Here is a 20853-nt window from a genome sequence, read left to right as displayed (position 1 = left end):
AATCCAAAGAGTCTGAAAGTGAGTTTGTTGTTGCTCAGCAAGAACCTCAGACACAACAAGGATTAAACATACCTAATGGCCAGCTCCAGCACAGCATCCCACCAGCCAAGGAGTGTAATGCTGGGATTCATGCACAATAGAGAGGTGAGCACTGGAAGCAGGGAGCATGGCCAAGGCTTGACACACTATTACATGGCTCAGTGAGTCACCGGCAGTGCATTTAATATCTACTATATTCTAATAATCTCTTGATTATAACAAATGTCAGCATAACTGATCTTTACAAATGTGACTCGCTTGTTAAGTACGGGTGTCATTTGAATTTATTATTATTTTTTTAAGACTGGGTGAACTCAGCAAAAATATTTGTGTTCATCCATTTGTTTTGTGAATTCATTTATGAGATCTAATATTTGCCATCTCCCTTCCCCCACACACACACACTTATTAGGTATACCCCCATAGGGTATGATGCAAGTGATAGGAATAGTCATTGATGCAAAGATCTGAAAAGAAAAGAAAAAAAAAGAAAAATAAAAAAGGCAATGGTAATTACAAAGAGGCAAGCTGCAAAGCCTGATGAGCCTGGGGTGCAGCGTATAGTTTGCCTCACAGACAGGAGGCAACAGTGAAACAGTGCCAAGGCTGGGGTGCAACAAGCGTGAGCATACATGAGAAAATGACCTTCTCAAAGTCTTCAACATGTGCATGGTTGTTAGCAAAGCAGTGGATGTTGCAATGCTACTGCCATAACTGAGCCATGAGATTATGCATCTGTCAGCTGTGACAAGTGTTTCTTTCAACAGCCCACACAAAATGAATCTAAAAGCACCTGTAGAAATAGACATCTAAAAAGTAAAAGAGTAGCCTTTTCAGACAGACAAAATGGTGGCTATCTTGGTCTGAGAAACAGATAGCACCAAAGGCTATTCACTAGAGTCTGTATGCAAGTCTTTATATGAAAGAGAGTTCCAGCTAGCAAAACTCAACGGTAGTAAATTCCATACATACTAAGTACTAATTTCAGTTAAAGATATCTCTACGCAACATGAACCCCTGGAAGTTGCAATATTGAGACTGGAAGGGGTTATACCTACTCTTTTGAGCATTTAAGTTCAATTTTCCTATTCTTACACTCCAGATGAATGTTAAAGAGTCTGTGTTCATAATGTAACTGCTGTCAAATTTCACTTAGCATCACACATATGGACTGTGCAAAATAGCAAAATATAAAGCTTTGCATTCCCATCTGGTTTCTACAACACCATCACAGATACTGATCATCACCCACCATAAGACACCAGTTTTTGTCAAAATTTTCTCTTTTGTCAAAAGAGGAACTGGAACTTTCCTTTGTCACTTTAGCTGAAAATACTGAATTTTTATCTTGTATTTTAAATGTGCCTCTGGGTACAGGACTAAAAAAAATACAAGTTATATGCAGAGATCATTTCCTTCAACACTCCAAACTATCCTCTTTGGGTTAATGTGGGTGTAAAGGGCATACACCCAACAGAGAACACTATTAGGTGCAGTTACATCTAGAACTATATATGAGACCAGCGAGATGCATGGATTTTGATTTCCAGACAGAATTAAGCCAGTCAGATCAATAGGAGTGGGCATATTTGCACTTTGAATATCCAGCCACAACCAGTACAATTAGAGCTGCTGTACAGCTTCTCTTCAAAAACACAGTAGTGCAATCTGACCCCAGAGCACTTAATAAAGCACATTTATCAGCCACTACCAGGGAGGCTTTTCAAGCTGTGCAGAAGCTCTGAGGTCACATCAACTCTTAAGTGCTGCCTGTTGAATTTTCAACGCCATTCCTGACTGTAGGAGTTAGTCTGAACACAGCTCAGATTAGCTTAACTGCTCTGTACTAATAGGATCATAGCACTGGCAACTGTGACCTTGCCTTCCCTAACACTTGAAGTCTTCTCAGATTGAAGCCTCAGTCTTTGAAAGTCTTCAGTTAACATTACAAATTATACCTTGTATTTCCTGAGTTTACAAGCACTGAAACATGCTAGAAGTTTCAAGAAAAGACATTTCAAGCCCCAAAGTGTTTTGATAAATGGGGAAAGCAAACTATATCAGAAAGATACAAGACAGCTTTGTTTTAATAAATTACATATTAAGCCTCAGATAGAAAAGTAGTAGGTTCAGGTATCACTTTGTCTTACTAGAAAATTAGAACAAGTCTTCATACAGCAGTTCTTCATCACTGAAGCAAAGAGCAGTTTCTGAAAATGATACACAGCCTATCACCTGTAGAGACAACAGGCACAATTAAATAATTTTCACTGAATTTGTTTCTTAATAACTTTTATCTAATATTTTCACAACATAGATTGACATAAAATATTATTAGCCAGTATTGGGGTGGGGAAGAGGGGGGGGAAGTAAACTTACCCAGCAGAAAAAGAGAAGCTGAATGGCACAACTGAATAGTTTTAAGTAGCTATATTGCTATTATCATACGGGTCACTCAGTCACAAATAGGATTTATGTCAACTGGAGCAGCTATTTCCCAGCTGTAGTCATGGCCCAACTAACAAAATCAACATACATATAGCAAAGACTCAGGAATACTTGTGCAAGCCTCTGTCTTAAAGCTTCCTTATTGAACTAAATACTTCAGCCAAACATCTGCCTTATCACATGCTAAGCCTTCATTCCAGAAGCACCAAGATCACACATGTAAATTGCTCCCTCCTAGACACCTAGCAATCCACAGCTGAAAGGATTTATCTCCAAGTCCAGCTGCTCAGGGACAATGACATTATATTTCTTCTCAGTGCCTGTATCTGACTCTTTTTGCAGAAAAGAAGAGCTGCGAGTAAGTGCAGTTACAGGTTCTGCAAATCTCCCAAAAATCTTTTAAAATAAGAAAAAAAAAGAATCAAAATTTGATAGGGAACCACTTGAATGGGGAGGTATATATTCCCTCTTCCACTGAATATGCACTGTGACATGTAAAATTGCGTACTTATGAGAATGAGAAGTCTGAACCTTTCAGACATTACATTAAGTCATGCCCACATGCTCTCTCCTACCTTAACCCCTTTTCCCTTGCATTTTTTCTCCAGCAAAGATTTATTTAATGCCAAATGCAATAACATCAGGAGAGAGCAAGAGCATTCTTCCATAGAATACTTCATAGCACACTAATTAGGACTCTTCCAGGAGATTTAACAATCCCTGTAGGCAGAAGAGGGAACTGAATCTGATCTTTTGCAACCCTTATGACCATCCTCATTTTTGTACTACTAGAAGGGGAAGCAAGAGGTTTCTAGTGGCTACCATTTATGAGAAAACTATTGCTCCTGCCTCATCCAAACGTGGATGCATGCAATTCAGTTCCAAGTAGTTTGCAAAGACAGACAAGCCTTGGTTCCCATTACTTCCTTTTGCTTATGCAGATTACACAGTGTAATGTTCTGACTTTGATCTCTCCTTGAAAAATAAACTTACAAACCTAATAAATCAGAACTGTGAATTCAAGTAGGTTCATTCAAGGCTGCCTAGCACCGGCCATAGCTCTTACATGCTAGATGGAGCTCACTCAATATGACATGAAAAAGGAGCGAGTCACACATGGAGGACATTTTCATTTATGTCAGAGCCCATGGCTGAGTGGTGAGGAATAAGCTGAGCACCAGCATCCAGCAGCTGCCAGGAGGGAAGCAGCACATAAACTGGTAAGCTTTACTTTTGCCACTGTTTGGAAATTCTAACCATGCGATGGCCATATCATGATGCTTTGGCCACTACAGATGTCTGGGATATGGCAATAGGATCTGATCCTACCTGCAGCCCTTGTCTGTCCTCAACCCACAGCTTCTGATCTGCTTTTAGAACAACTCAATCAGGATCAAGATTTTCTGGAATGTACCATTTTTATTCTAGTCTTTTTATTATAATTAAGTTGCGGATCTTTATTTTTACCAATTAATGACCCTTTTGAACTTCATCTCATGATACTTGATTAGCCTTTTTAAATATACTGGAAATTATACATTCCTCGTTTATGTCATTCATTAATCACATCCCAAGAAATGCTGTCAGAAAGCTGTCATCTTTGATGTCTCATTGTTCACTGTATTCTTTCTTGTTGGGAGTTAATCAAATGCACCCCCACTGTGGTCAAAGCACAGTTTGATAGCAGTTTCAGAGATCATCCAGAATTAAAACACAAAGCTTATTGTAAAGGTTCATTTTTTCTTATACCATGCTAAACAAAAAGCTTTCATTTTGCACTCATTGGCAAGTGACACATTATTAGCATGCCCTTGTGACGGGGTAGCTCAGACACTAGTACTAAATTCTACCATCTAACTGAAGCACACGGTAATGACTGACTAATTACCTGCAGCTCTGCAATGAACTGCAAAGTTTCAACTGTCAATCACAGTGAAATAATTTTTTTGTTTGTTTGTTTTAAAGAGATTAGAATTAGAAAAATTGTCAAAAACGTATTAAAACTTCAGGGAGTGGTAAGTCAAATGGAAGCAACCCACAGAGAAAAAAATCCATCCTGGGACAAGGATAGAATTTTTATTTCTAGTGTTTGTTCAAGGGAAATTTACTTTAAAATATTCAGAAATAAATTCTGCAAAAGCCATAGTTAGTTTTCAAGCAGCCTGAAGGCAAGTAAAGTACAAATTTGTGTGAATAAATAAGTACAAAGAAACGGGACTACTTAAAAAGTTCACTGAAGTTCTTAAAAGTTCACTGGAATCACTGATAATGTGATGACCTTTCGGACAGAATACTATGATAATTTTGTAAATAACACATGAAAATGACTATATTCAGCAAGTAGTAAACAGCCGTCCCTAACAAGGAGCTGAGGTATTTTGCTAGTTAAGATCCTGTACATCTGATGTGCTGTTTCCTGGGTTTGTCCTCTGCAAAATGACTAGTGAGAGTCACCCATCACTAGGACAACCAAGCTTGTGAGACAAGATCTTGGAAAGGTATAGGATTGTGGCTGAGCTAGATAAGTGTAATATTTGATCTCTTAATTTTTAAATATATTGTAAGCATCTCTTTGTGTTAGACATCTTATAATCCAGTGGTACACATACATACAAAATGCATCTGTATCATTTTTGGATTTCCTTGCTTGGAGAGTATGCATCACTAATTAAAACAAGAGCTTGGTAGACATGGTATTTTATTTTCTCCCTTATTTTTATATTCACTATTTTTCATTTTCTTCTTGTTTGAAACTGAAAAGATGTTCTAGCCTGAAGGCACTTTCCTTATTTCCTCCACACACCCCCAAATGACAGAGGGAACAAAATATTTTCTTTATTCTAGACACTAACATTCCACCTGACTCAAATCCCCATGGCCTTAAGTACTATTTTCATTTCTGTTACAGTCTAGAAATTAAAGCACAATGGTAATACATAGTCAGCTTTTCATTCTTACAATACACCTCTTAGTGAGCATTTTGATCTTAAGAGCGGCATAAAACGTTGAGGAAAAAAATCTGAAAGGTGTAACTCCCTGCTGAATTAAAAAGCAGACACTCACTATTCAAAATCCAGATGCTAAGTTCACTGAGGTTATAAGGCAATAGTGTCTCCATTGATAGCTGTAAGGCTCCAGACAGTTCTCTTCCCAGCAGTATCTGAAGTTTACTGACCCAGTGGGGCCTGGCTCTTTGCTTACATTTCTCAGCTTCTATGTGATATCACTGCTGTCAGACCAATCTATGCTCACCAAAATTTGTCACTAAAATTGTGACAAATGTCTCAAGAACAAATAAGTGACAACATTATCCCGATTCACAATAAATTCTATGATGAACATTTGTTGAGTACACCACCACCAGAAAACAGGCACTTGGAAAGAGAAGAGACTCATTAATGTGTTTTTCAGTGAAATTCAAGTTCAAATGTCTGATTTTTATTCTCTTTCCCAGGTACCAAAATTTTGGAGTTCTACCATTGCATTTAGTGTAGTCACTAAACACTTCATATCACACTGTCACAACTGAAATAGGAATTTTCAGGTGAATTGTTCACCTGCTTTGTAGATTGCTTCTTCAGCTATTTTTCCTTTTTCATCTGAGAGGAATATTTCTAAAAGGAGAAAAGAATCTTGTGATATGGCATCTATTCTTTTTTCTTTTAAAGTACAGAAAATATTATTCTCACCACACTTTCCAAATGCACATTAATTTTATTGAATTTAAGAAAAAAAATATCTAGGAAGAAATAATTACAGCTCTCTGCTAACTGTTATTGTTTTCTTGGTAACATGTGACACCCTACTGACAGGCACACACTGCTTGACACTGCCAGGATCTCACTGTGAGCAGTGAGAGACACAAAAATACAATGATGTCACCTCATCCAGATGACAAGGCTGAAATCCCATCTTTCTTCAGTTATTCCTTCTAGGGCACTGAGAATATTCTGAGCCTGAAAAACCTTTCACAATCAAAACACAAAACATAACTGATTGATTCCAAATGAATACTTTGACTTTCCCAAAGACAATATACTTTCAGCTCGAAAGTTCTCCTTAGAAAGTGCCCAGCTTTAGGAAATCTATTTTATTCCTGCGCAAAGCAACATCATTCTCAACTGATAATTTCCTTCTCTTTAACCAAGATCAGATGTAAGCGGACTTGGAACTCCTTGTCAGAGGAAGTCTGCAATAACATTAACATCATCCTCCTCTTTTATATTCTTTTTCAAAATGGGAAAAAACACTAAGAGCTTGGATTCAGCCAGAGATGTTATATAGCTTGGAATGGTGCTTATTCAAATATATAGCAACTTTCAGCCAAGAGTGTCACATGATCGAGAACACAGCTCATCTATTCATGAAATACAGCAGGATACAAACAAGGACTAGCCAACTCTAATCAAGAAGAATGCTTCTGTAATTAAATAGGATTGTTTGTTAGCTAAAGAAATTAGAGAAAGCTCTTATAGCACAAACAATAACAGTCTGGTTTATTACCTCTCTAGTATTTTTTTCTTCCGTCACAGTCTCATGATTTGCAATAACATTTTGATTTGTTATTTGGATTTTGTTTCTTTCACTGCAGCTCTTTTAGATTGTGATGAATGAAGATGCATTATCTTCACAATCTTCCCTCACAACAATGCTGTTATAGTTTTTGTATTGTTTTTATGAAAAATTAAGACAATCTGCTCTTGATGATATTCATGACGTACTTTATCTCATGTCTGTTCTGTTCCCCTCTTATGCCTGTTCATCAAACCAGTCATTTCACCATATGAATACAGTGGATTGAAGTATGACCTGCAGTAAGATAAATACTGGCATTTCCAGACAAGCATGTCTGCAATATCTGAAAGTCATCTTTCGAAAAAACTTAAAGTTGGAATGCACAAGAGGATAGCAGGTATAATGCCATCAGCCTACTGGAAGCTGCTCTGCTACCTTGCAATCACGATTAATAAAAAGCAATATACAGTTTTGTAGGAAGCAAATTAAGATCTCACGTATTTCTGCTTAATAGAAATTGGCCATAGATCATTCCACAACTTTCATCTCTGAATAACTCTCCAGACAAGGTAGAGTTTGCTTGCATCACTCTGAATACATAATACAAGTTCCCCATGGCTATCAGTTACTATGTACAGCAGGCATTCCCTCTGTGCAAAATACAAACAGATTTACATCTGAGTTCCTGGAAGTATGTTAAATGTAAGTGCTACTTCTTGTACACCCTGCAAAAATCAGACATAGTACATTTGTAGTGAGCAGCTTCAGGTCTGCCCAAAGTTCTTCATGACTGTACACATCTCTCATCTATGTCCTCCACCCAGAAAGCTCTAGGAAAGGCTAACATTATGTGACAGCTGTTTATATGAATGCTTAAGATATTTGAACATATACACAATACTTGACTACATATTAGATAAGAATTGTGATATGGAATCACCTGAATATATAAGATTATAGACCACAACCAGGAAGTTGATTTTTTTTTTAATGACTAAGCTCAACTACAACACAGTAAATGCAAAATACTGTAGAGAATAAAAATTAAAAGTAACGACTGGTCAGGATAGTTGTCATAATTGTTTAAAAAGAAGGGGCAAAAAAAAAAAAAAAGTATTCTACAATCACTTGCCTAATAAACATGGTTTTTCTTTTCTATTTTTTGGCAGTGGTGGCGCAGATCCTGTACCCTATACAAGGTAAACACGTTTTGAATTGTACCAAGCAGCAGCTGGATATCCTCAGACACAACAGGACTGCAATTCTTTGAGCTCAGTAGTGTTCTGAACAGATATCCAAGTTCCTAGCCTTTATAGTTAGTGCATAGCTTTTGAACATTTACTTTAAATATATGGAAAAGGGCATCCAATAAAACTCAAAACATAGAAGAGAGGTGAAAACTGTTCAAGTGTGGCCATATCATGCCAGGAAGGTGCATTCCAGAGGTGCACTTGGAATGACATGTGTATGGGAAATTGGTAATCACAGCCTGAACCTCTGATTAATCAGCTGAGGCAAGTGTTGGGTCAGCTGTGGGAGCAAAGATGAGAGTGTTATAGCTGTGCTCCCAGAAGGGGTGGAGCTTGACTCCACCTCCTCTAGGCCTCATCTAAGGGCTGACCACCATTAAGGCAGCATCTCTTGGAGATTGCTCCCTGGTGAAGCTTGCCTCACTATTTTCCAGTGAAGGCATCCATATTGGTGAGTTTTTTCCTATAAATAACCTTTTGAATATCTGTTACCATCTTTGTATCAGTCTACCTTACAATATGCTATAAGATGTCAGATTCTACAGGTAATGAAGCATCTGATTGCTTGAATTATTCAGTCTTGTGTGTGATATTTAAAAAAAAAACAAAAAACAACCACCAACAACAAAACAATTTGCATCCTGCAATTTCCCTTTCAACTCTGAACTTTAAAAAATAATAAAAAAAGACAACTGCCCATTGAGTTTTTTTAATCATATGCTTAACTGTTTATTTGATGACAAAAAGTGATTCATGGACTCTGATTTATCAAATGCTGTTTTTGTAATCTGTTGATCATTTAGTTTTACTTCTTAACAGGAAAAAAAAAGTAAAGAGAAGAAAAAGTGCATTTTTCCTGAGTACACTGAATTTGGCATTACTTAATACTTTAGCTTAAAATTAGAAATTGTCATTGTCTTACCATAGCTGTGACAACAACAGGCCTCTCTGGAGGTCATTTTGTCATACGGTCACCAACTGCTGCAAAGTATCAGGGTTGCTGGACCAGAACCAAAGAACTGGAGAAAGCAGCCCAACTTTGTAAGCACTGATCACAAATTAGGACTAATGATGTCAAAAAGCCATTGACCACCTCCGCTCTGCTTTAGCCTGCAGAAGGCAAATCAAATCTCTTGTGCTAAAACTTGCTGGCATGATCTACATTACTAAATGCTTACTTTCTGACAAAAATACAGTAAGATACTATTTAATTACTTAAGTCTGTACTACAATGAATATATGAGACAGGAATATTGAGGCTATTGAGAAGTTATATAACTATTGAGAAGTTATACCCTTAAATTTTTCTGAGGTAAAATAAGAATCTTTAAAGCTTGGATCTCCATAACGACACAATGATTTCATTTTCATAATGATACAATTTGTTGGAAACCACAACAGGAAAGGGAATCGTTCAGATGTTTCTCACACCAGAAGTTGGCCCCAGATCGGAGTTGGGGCAGTGGGGAATTAGGCACTACATTTGCCTGAGGAATCATCCCTGTTCACATTACTCTGAACAAGCATTGTGCCCATCTGTTACTTGCAGCTTGGTAACACTGGCATGTTTCAGCCTGTAGCCAACAAAGTAGAGTGCTATGCTTTTAAAATAGGTTGCAAAAATTAAAAATAAATAAATAAACAAACTAACTTAAAGAAAAGTCTGACTGTAAAATTTTGCAGATGATGCAGATTTCAACTTCTCAGCCAGAGCAAGTGTGATTGTTTCTCTTCATGAAACACAGGAACACAAGTTTGGTTCACTACTGGTCTTCGTGAACTTGTTTATATCATTATTGTATGTAAGAGTGATAATTCATGTAACAACTGTAGAAATCATGTGGACTTTTAACTACATCATCAATTTGCGTTTTTTTAAATTCAGCATAATTTTTATAAGCTGTTAAATTATAACGATAAATGAGGTTGTTTATTACTACAGAAGTTTATAGTATAACTGTTGGTTCTTATGACAAGTCTGTTTAGGTTAGTGTTGGTCTCTGAATTATCTTTGTGTTGTTCCACCTTCTTGATAATAAAAAATGAAACTTGCCTGGTTGACAGACTTCTCTACTGTGCACTTCTGACTTAGAGTTTCTGCTTTACAAAATGGAGCATTTTCAGTTTTAAATATCAAGTGTCCAAATAAGCAAAAAGATTAATAAGCACAGAACTACAACAATAGCACATCAGACTTTTCAGACAAAAAAGCTAATCATTTTCTAATGCTTTCAAATCTGTGACAGTTTTTTTGCCACCCAGAGTCGCTTCTGGAGGTGATCACAGGTTTTAACCATTCCATACCTTAGTGCTCTATACAATCACTTCAGTATTTTTACTGATTAAAAGAAAAGAATTATACCATTAGCAATTGTCTTAAAAATATGAAGCCATTAGTGCCTTGGACAGAATACAAAAGAAAAGTAAAAACAACCTATAACCCTAGACGTTACACTGACTGCAATAAAAACTAGTCATTTGTTCACCTTTGAGACGTCAATGCTGAATAGGTTGATGTGTTCTATTTCTTGCAAAATATAATGTGCGGAAGCAGCATATGGCTTGGATGGGTTTTGAATATATTGCTTTACTGATATAACTAACATAAAATTGATGCAGAATTGCAACAGATTTGGTTTTACTAAGAAGTAATTAGGAAATAATCACTGTGTTGTGATTAACCTGGTCTAAATGGAAAGAATGAGTCCATAAGGCTGGAAACATACCTGAAGTATAAGGAGCTATTGAGATTTTATGACAGTAGCAGTGGTGAGCATGACAAGCTCAAACAAAGCGTCAAGAGAGTATGTGAGACACGTGGATAAAATAACAGGAAAGAAAAAAAGTCTTTGTACTTCTTTTCTATCAGGTTTCCTGTAGAAATCATTAGAGACAGGAATAGAAAGAAAAATAGTGAGGAAGTGTGACATAAAACTTCACAGTGAGCCACAGACAGCAGGTTTCTTAAAATGACAGTAAACAGGGCTCTCAGGTACATTAATTCCCACAACACCGAGTTTCATGATGCATGCCTTAAAATAAAACAAACAGACTTTTTCAAGTATTACATGGTGAATTGTGTAGCATCATCTTTCTTTTAAGAAAGAATTTCTTTTCTTAACACGTGTATGGCTTCCTTTGAAAAGGTTTCTCAAATTTATAAATATATCCATACTTAGGCTCTATTGGTGGAGGAAAATACCAGTGCCCCAAACCTGCACTAATAGCATTCAACTTTTAAAACTTCACCCAAGGACAAGGTCAAAATAAAGAACCAATGCCTTTTGTAACATCTAATTCTCAGATGTTTCAAAGTCTCATATTTCCAGGAAAGCAACATGCTATTTCAGTTTAGTTGGCACATGCCCAGAATATGACAAGAACTGAACCCTGGGTATGCTTTTATCTAATACCTTTCTTTTGCATTTTCTTTTTACTCCTGCTCCAGAACATTTTAAAAGCTTGAGAGTTGCAAAAAACTGAGTATTCTTTCCCCACATTGCAACTACCAAGTCAAAAGAATATGCTGGGAAATATAAAAGAATATTATTAACCAAAACCAATTTATGAATGAGTTTTCTTCTCTAGAATACTGATTTAAATTAATCAGATTCCTTGATTATTTGTGGAACTGGTTAAAGAAAGCACCAGCCTTAGACTTCCAGGACCCTGTAATTTCTATGAATTCAGGTTACTATTCATTACAGCAAGTGAACATGTGTTTCTGTGCTGAGCTTCTGTAGGCATTAATTCAAGCTCTCCAAAGGCCAAGGTAAGACAGGGTACATAAAATTCTTGTTATGATGGTTCAGAGGCATTCTGATAACTTTAGAATAGTGTCATATGATATATAAGCTATTCTTAATTTGCCATCTGTACAAAGGGTGAAAAATAATAAAATGCTGCTGAATGGATAAGTTCTGCCAGTCTCAGTGGAAACCAAGCGAAAATTCATAAACTGCTAAGACAAAATGAAATGCAGAGTTGCTGCAGAGTTGAACCTAGCATTTTAGGTTTATATTAAAAACCAACTGAGAAACTTCAGAAAGGTATGTGTAGTATCTACTTGAATAATACCAATTAGCCCAGTTATATGCTTAGTTCTCATAAAAGTCATGTGATCCCAACAGCATTTCTTTCATGGTGGCAAGTGATAACAGTCTTCAAATCAGACTGAAGACAAGAACTGTTTCTCATTATCACCAACCAGGTAAGAGTGGGTTAGTATGCAGAGCCAGCACTCTGGGTTCCATTTTATTTTTCATATTATTTTGATAGTTAGAATTCACAGACCAAAAATATGTGCATGAATGGAAGCTGTGCTGGTGTGTAAGCTGCGTGATGCAGCAGTAAATTCTGAGAAGACTCCATGGCATCCATGGCTGTGTCTCTCTCCCCCAGACTGTTGAGGTTCCAGGATGATTGGGTTATTTGACAGCAATGACAAGTGGTGACCCTGGTGTGATGGATGTGATAGTGTGAATGTGATTTGCGATTGTGGAGTCTGATTGTGTTGTGACTGGAAAGAGCGAATGGTTTTAGGTCTGGAGAGAGCAGGCGATTTGGGTCTGAAAAGAGCAGACAGTTTTAGATCCGGAGAGAGTAGACAGTTTTGGTCTGGAAAGAGCAGTTGATTTGGGTCTGGAGAGAGTGGGTGGTTTCAGGTCCGGAGAGAGCAGATGGTTTGGGTCTGGAAAGAGTGGACAGTTTTGGGTCCAGTGAATTCTAGTTTTTATCATGTTGACAGGATCTGTTAAGGGGGCTACTCCAACAGACCTGCTAGACCATTGTCGGTTGATAATGAAAATTTACACTCTTGAAGGGGATGTGTTCTTAAGCCTGGCAGATGGTGCTGAGCTGATGATCTGTCCAGTGTCTAAAAAAGACAGTCCTAAAGGACTGGCCCTATGTGGGTTCCAGTACGATATGTTCGGCCTCATCTCAAGGCAGAAACTAGTATCCAGCTTTCATAGTGACTGGGATTGTGTGCTTCTTACTTATTGGTATTGCTTTGTAACCTGTTATACTGCAGATAACAGCGGAGCGACATAATGGGAGAATTTCCTGTGTTACATATGTGTTACATAATCTCAAAAATTAGAGTTATTAGGCATTATCCAGGTTATTATCCAGTGTGCTTCTATTTTATTAATAAATTGGATGTGAATCAAATAGGATCTAATGTTACCAATGCTGGAATCTATGGGAATAATCATTGAATGTATTAGTAATGCTCGGTTATGATGCTATTAGCCTATCAATTAGCCTTTTCTTAATTTGCAAAGATGAAACCTGGAAAGAAATCCCAGGCAGAGGGATGACCCTGTATCATAGAATGATCTTTCAGCCCGCTCATCAGGATTTGTAAACTATGACCGTGCATCACTTGAGACAAAGGCGCATGCTAAGAGAGCTGACCTTGATAGCTTATTCTGTTTTCCAAGCAGGTGTTCCACTTGGGCTCTGGCCACATGGATATGGTGTACAAATGAAAAATACGGTTCAGACTCTGAGAGAAATAAAAGCAGGAGAGAATCTGTGTCATGCTTTTGTACAATCTGTGATGGGTGAGAAAGGTAAAGTGCACTTTGAAGCAGGGGACGCTCTGCTGGCACTGCCTATCGCATCCACCGCAAACACATTTCTGGCACATTTGCCCACTAATAATGATTCTATCTGACATGCAACTTCATAAATTTGTACGACCATTAATTATCTATTAGTTCAAAGGCATGGTTGTGAGCACTCTAAAAGCATTTGCTGCACAAATTTTAGTGATCATTCAAATCAATATATCAGAGTATGCAAAAGTTGAAGGCTTTTTTCTAATCAGTTACAGATTAACACAGAATGGGACCCCTTAGAGATTTATTTCCAGGTTGCAGTAAAAGTGTTTCTGAATTTCTGAAAACTGGGTTCTCTCTCGATGGAGAACTTTGGGACAAAAATTCAGGGAGGCTTCTATTGCTAAAGACAGAACAGCTGCTAAACTTTTGTCTGTTTGGCACCAAATAATGGAAGGTCTTAAACAAATACGACAATTCTGACTGTTCCCTATTGTCCTCCTTCCCAACTTCACTGCTGCTTCTTGGTACAAAAAACAGCTCCTGCCTGGATTCGATCTGCAGCTCATCCACCCCTCCAGGCTGCGGAGAACTTCTGACTCCCTGACCCCTCCGTGATCCTGTCCTACATTCTGCCTCCAATGCTGGCTGTGCCATTCCCACCCTCTGCCCTGTCCACATCACTGATGATGTTAATTTGAAGAATGCAGGAAAAAAGGTTTTTCCTATAGTGTACCACAGTGCTTTTGAGCAGTACAGGAAAGATCCACTATTACTGGGTGATACTGATTAGCCTGATTTGATGCAGGGACAGCTCAAAAAGTAAAGTGTTACAATTGTGGGGAACCAGGTCATGTCCAACGGGACTGTAAAAAGCCCAAGCGAGCAAATAAAAATGCTTCTGCTGTTCCAACTCGACCCTGTCCACGGTGCAGGAAGGGGCTACACTGGGCTAGAGACTGCCGATCCAAACTTCCTGTTGCTGCACAGCCCTGCGATCTGCCGGGAAACGGCAAGAGGAGCGCGAGACCGCGCGCTATGACAGCAAATACGGTCCCGACTCAGCCAGACGCTGTCTGGCCAGCTAAACCATATTCCTCAACACGACATCCAAACATTTCTTAACACTCCCATGGTCAGTGACTCCACCACCTCCCTGGGCAGTGAATTCCAATGCCTGACTACCCTTTCCGAGAAGTAATACTTCCTAATGTCCAGCCTGAATCCCCCCTGGCGCAGCTTAAAACCATTCCCTCTAGTTCTATCACTGATTACACGAGAGAAGAGGCCAACCCCCAGCTCACTACAACCCCCCTTCAGGAAGTTATAGAGAGCTATAAGGTCTCACCTGAGCCTCCTTCAGGCTGAACAATCCTAGCTCCCACAGCTGCTCCTCATAAGGCCTGTGCTCCAGACCTCTCACCAGCTTTGTAGCCCTTCTCTGAACACGTTCCAGGGCCGCAATGTCCATGGCATCCATGGCTTTGTCTCTCTCCCCCAGATCAAGGTTCTGGGATGACTGGGTTATTTGACAGTAACATTACACTGAAGAAAAATAAATAAATAAATATTTCTTCTGCTTATTTTTCTTCCCTTTTGTTTATTTATGGTTTTACAGTGTTTCTTGAACAACACCAAAGATGCTCTTTGCACATCTCACTATTCCAGATATGGGTTGACATGGCCAGCAATTTTACAGCACAAAGATACAGGAATGACACAGCAGTACAGAAGTTGAATTAACAGCTAATGACAACTGTAGTGCTATAAAGTGATGGAAAGTATAACAATAATAGCAGAGTAGCACAATCCTAGGCTACAGCAAAGGAGAATAACCCCAAACGCAGCCACCATAGGTACAGAAACAAAAGGAAAAACAGTTTAACTTGTAAAGTCCTTCAGCAGAGAGTGACCTCACCTCCACTGCTGTCCCTTAAATGAAGTCTGGGAAAGGGTGGATCCTGGCTCCACACCTTCCAATCACTCAGGTTCTCCACATGCAGCTGAGTTCCCCTGGCTTGGCCCTGCCTTCCCACCAGGTGCTCAATCACTGTTTCAGATCATGACTTAGCAATTGAACTAAACATCTGTGAAAAGCAGGCACCTACCAAAGATGAATCAACTCAGAGAAAAAACAATGAAACATTATTAAATCAAGAACTTGAACTTCAAATAAAACTGCAGATTACTTTATACCATCACCACGTGTTTTTAAGACTACTTGCCTTATTCTGTCCCAAATCTAAACCAAGAAATTCGCAAGTGAGAAAACATGTAAAAAGTCTGCCTAGAAGCAAGGTCCATATCATGAAAATTCAAACAGTCCAGCAAGATGATGCCAACAGCCTTCTTATCAAAAGCAAGCCAAACAGAGTGAGAGATGAGCTCATGCATACTAGATAACAAGTAGCAAGCATTCAGGATCCTCATTTTAGAAAAATAAGCTCTCGGTCTATAACCTAGTTAGCCTCATCTGGAGCAGAAGAGCTTCCAATAGCATTAGGATGGTAGTACTGTAGCAAAACTACCTCAGACTTATAGAAATAATGAGAAGGATTTAGAGGAGATGCATCAGGTCCAAGGCTCTCTCTTAAAGGAATAAGCTCTCTGAATATACCCACTTACAGCACATGAAAAAAACATCAAGCTGGAAATCCCACATTTTGTCATGGAGATGCTTTCTACTTCTCACTAAGTCAGAAGGGCACAGAGTTTGAAACAGCCTTATCACAGTATTTCAGAAAATGCTCATGAAGAAATACCCTACAACACTGCTGTTCTGTCGCACCTGAGAAGGTTTCCTGGGAATCCTAAGGACCAAAAAACCTCCAAAACAACAGACCCTCCACACTTCCATTCCACAGTCAGATGTAAAGCTGAGATGCCTTAAATTAGTGCCAGCTGTAGCTGGGTTGAATGCTAGAAGTTTCTAGGGAGCACTGAGTTCCTAATCATATGAAACTGTCAACTTTTCTGCAAAGCAAATCTTTATTCAAGCACAGAAAGTGGTACAATTCATCCTGCTGTATATTTTATGTGCATACATACTATAGCTGAGTTTAATATATTAAATAGAAACAAAGTACCTATTTAAATATATTAGTATGTACAAAATAGGCAAACACAAAGTCTGACCAGGAGGTAATAATGCTTATATCTATCAAGGAGATGATATTTTACCTCAAAAATCAAACCTGTTTTTTAATATTCTTGTTCCTCTTGTGCTGTCAGTTGAAGAACTAGAATACTACTGTAAGTTTTCTTCTCCAAACAGTAGCTAGCTAAGTTCATTTCTCTTGGCAGATTTAGGAACTTGATCTCTTCACACTTCCACCTTTGTGAGAGTAATCCCTCCTTCCAGCTGACTCATTCAAAGTCTACAGAGCAGATAAAAGAGCAAGCAGTTGAGCCTTGGCCTCCCAAATCATTTTTAGCTCTCTATCTTTCAGCATATCTTTTCCTTGAAGGAAGTTTAGTAAGTTTATACCTTCCCTTACAGGAACGCGATTTGCAATATAGAATCAGAATCACTAAATTTGGAAAAGACCTCCAAGATCACCTAGCGCAACTGCCCACCTGTCACCAATTTATTCCAGAAAACAAAAGACTAACATCAGCTTCTATTACAACTCATCTGTTAGGATAATAAAATTCCTAATGAGGTTATAATAGTAGCTTTACCTCATTTGTCTATTTAAAACTCTTCTTCCTGTATAAGAAAGCAGGAACAAAATAAGATTGTAGGTATTCTTGATCATCCCAGCTTTTAACACTTGTGTCATTCAAGCTAGTATTAAGTAAGGCTACAGTACAGCAGGTTTTAAAGTTCTAGCTATTTGCTTTGCACTGGGCTTGTCCAAATATAAGCAGTGGAAAAAGAAAAAGAATTATGAGACTTCATTTTGATGTTATGCAAAAGTGCTCGTTTGGACAATCTGAACCAGAAGTCTAGAAATCTTTCTCAGAATTAAATAAAAGCTTTTTTTTTTTTAGGTTGGTGAAAATAAATCTGGGATAACCTACTTAAAGTACTTAAGTACTTAAAACTAGATAAACAGCTCACCACCCAAATTCAGTTTCAGTAGTAGCAAAACACAAGATGATATAACTTAGAAAACTAGAAACACAAATTTTACAATAACATCTGAAAATTCTCTCTCTTTTTTTTTAATTTAAGGAATTAATACTTTCATATTCACGTTTGTTTCAATACTATTTACTTCTATAGTTTCAGTTCAATGAGGCTTTTAGATATAGTTACCAACCACTTAAAAACTACTATACTGTCTTTTCACTACCTCAACTATAAACATCCTTCAACAGAATTGTCAGAGATGACAGGAGATACTTCATGATTTGCTTTTGAATGTACTAGTTTTACTATTAATACTAAACAGTTGTGTTTAGTTTAACTCGGAGTGGAATTGTTCTTAGCAGTAATATTTGCTTTTTCCACCCTATTAAAGTACATTGGAACAGAGGTATACCTCTAAATAAACATTTATCATTTTACATGAAGATAATGTAATTATAAAGGGAACACACTGAGAACTGAATGAGTGACTTAGGCAGTGATTTTCAGAAAAAAAAAAAACAAACAACTTTTTGTTCTGTTAATTACAAATAATTTTCCATTATTCATCACTTAACACATTATTCAGTAATTTCCCAGAGGAGATTTTTTTTTTTTCTCCAGAAATAATAACTAAGCCATTCTTTGAAAGAGTAAATCAAACACTTTTCTAATCAACTCGAAGATAGGAAAAACCAAAAAGAGAACTAAAAGTACATCCAATACTTAAAAAGTAACAAATCATACTGTATATTTGGAATAATACAAGTATAGTTGTATATAGCAGTAAATAGACAGCCAGAGGGTACCTAAGGAAAAGACTCACCAACTCTGAGGCCTTCAGCCAAGATGGGTACGCATCAATATTGAGGCTCACCACAAGAACTCCACAAAAGAGCAATCTCCAGAAAGAGATGCTACCTTAGTGGTGGTCAGCCCTTAAATGGGATCTAGGAGAGTTGGAACCAAGCTCCACCCTTTCTGGGAGCTCAGCTGAATTACCTTCAACTGTGCTCCCACAGCTGACTCATCACTCGCCTCAGATAGTTAGAGGTTCAGGCTGTGATCAACAGTTTCCCTTACACATAACTTAGCATCTTTGCTCTTTGTGTTTTACTTTGATCTATACATTATCAGTCACGAACTTTAGCCAATTCAAAAGAAAAGAGATTTTTTTTTTTTTCAAAAAAAGAAAAATAAATAAAAAAGAAAAAAGAAAATTAATATGTAAGCCCAAGAAATTGCATCATACTGTTTACCAGCTTTGTCTAGAATCAGGTTACATTTAAAGCTTAGATGTGAAGGAAAATATGTACTATTCCTAGGGGGCACTGAGAACCCAATAACTTTCTTCTTCATGCTTAATAATCTCGTATGTGAGGGACCAATCCAATTTGTGGAAACGAATTGTACCTTAGGGATATGTTATTTCAACCCAAACCAAATATACTATTCATTTTAAAAAGTAGCAATAAAGATTATATAAGATGCAATTCATTATTTTTCTAAATGTTTTGTGATTCCACTGGGAGGTGAGACTTAAATAGCTTACAGGAAGCCTACCTTAATTAGGTTGCTTTTCAAATCAAACATAGTATAATTTTAACATAAAAATGTCACTCAAGGAAAGTATTCTATTTACGAAGATGATTAATAAAGTTTAAAAGGAAGAATGGGGGATATATCCATGGGTGATATGTGAAGGAATGTGAGAAAGGAAATGATGCACATGTAAATGGACATGTACAAATATGCAGCTAGCTATGAGCTATATAGAGATATGTCTCATATTCATGCATGCCTACACACACGCAGAGAAGGGCAATCTGTTACCAAAGCAACCACATTCAGTTGTTGGGTTTTGTTTTTTTTTTGGTCCTCCATCAGAATTGGTTTGCATTTTTAAAATATTTTAGCTACTAAAAGCTCAGAATAATTTATTGTGTAAATATTTATTTAAGCTCAAAACTCATGTTTACTTTCATAAGAATCTCTTTTTCAGCTTTACAATGAAAAAAAAGAAGAAAATTGTGTTTGTTTTCATGGATTTACAAACAATAAGATATTGAAGTTATAATTGAGGTACTTTGCCACAGTAGTGCTGTTAAAATATTGATGCTTATGCCATAGAAATAGTCATTTCCTTTTCCTGTGTATAGAGAAATGCTTCAGTTTCTCAGATCCTCAAATACAGTAATTTACATAAATATTGACTTTTAATGAGGGCTGTGGTCAACAATTTAATTTGTGGACTGCAATTCCACTGTAATCTCAGAAGCAACAATAAAAGCTGAAATTTAGGAGCTCTAATTCTCAGTGTATCCCTTTCTGGAGACACTTAGTACTAAGTTTTATAAACCTTCAAATAGCTTTTAAATGAAGTACTTGAGTTCCACTATTACCATGTACTTGCTGTGCTCCAGGTACCCATCCCTAGTCTTTTTCTGCAACTGGGCAGCAAAACTTAAAAATTCTGGCCTTATCTTTCCTGCATCTCAGCTAACCCAATAGAAAACATACCCTATGAAGATTTATACATTCAAGGATTTATACATCGTAGGTAACCATGGCTTGAATATATTGTGTGGAATCCATTCACAATCAGTGTTTCTTGTTAGGCAATACTTTCATTGAAATGAAGAGACAAGTTGGCCAAATAGTGCAAGAAGCATGTACTATAAAATATAACCTTTTTCCTTTTCTTTTTCCTGTGAAAAGCTGTAAAAGCATGTGCGTCAAATCAAACACAGAATATAGCATTCTGTGATACGATCACTCATATCTTATACAAATTATCAGCTGACCCTGGAAAGCTGATCTATACTTAAAACTAAATGGACTAATCTATTTTATTAACATCTGTTCATCAGAGACATTTTTTTCCATTAAATAACAATCATATATCCTGCAGTGAAATGACACATTAAATGCTTTCAGTCTGTAAACAGTATTTTTCCTCATAAAT

General features: G+C 37.4%; 1 long non-coding RNA gene across 2 annotated transcripts in view; it reads right to left on the bottom strand.

Annotated features, from left to right (window-relative positions):
• Positions 1-20853, bottom strand: part of LOC107312749 — a 119174-nt gene that overhangs the window by 48379 nt on the left and 49942 nt on the right. The window lies entirely within an intron of this gene.

The sequence above is a fragment of the Coturnix japonica genome, chromosome 4 (assembly GCF_001577835.2).
Source record: "Coturnix japonica isolate 7356 chromosome 4, Coturnix japonica 2.1, whole genome shotgun sequence".
In the NCBI taxonomy this organism is placed as follows: Eukaryota; Metazoa; Chordata; class Aves; order Galliformes; family Phasianidae; genus Coturnix; species Coturnix japonica.
The sequence above is the reverse complement of the archived record's forward strand: the minus strand, read 5'-3'. Positions and strand labels throughout refer to the sequence as shown.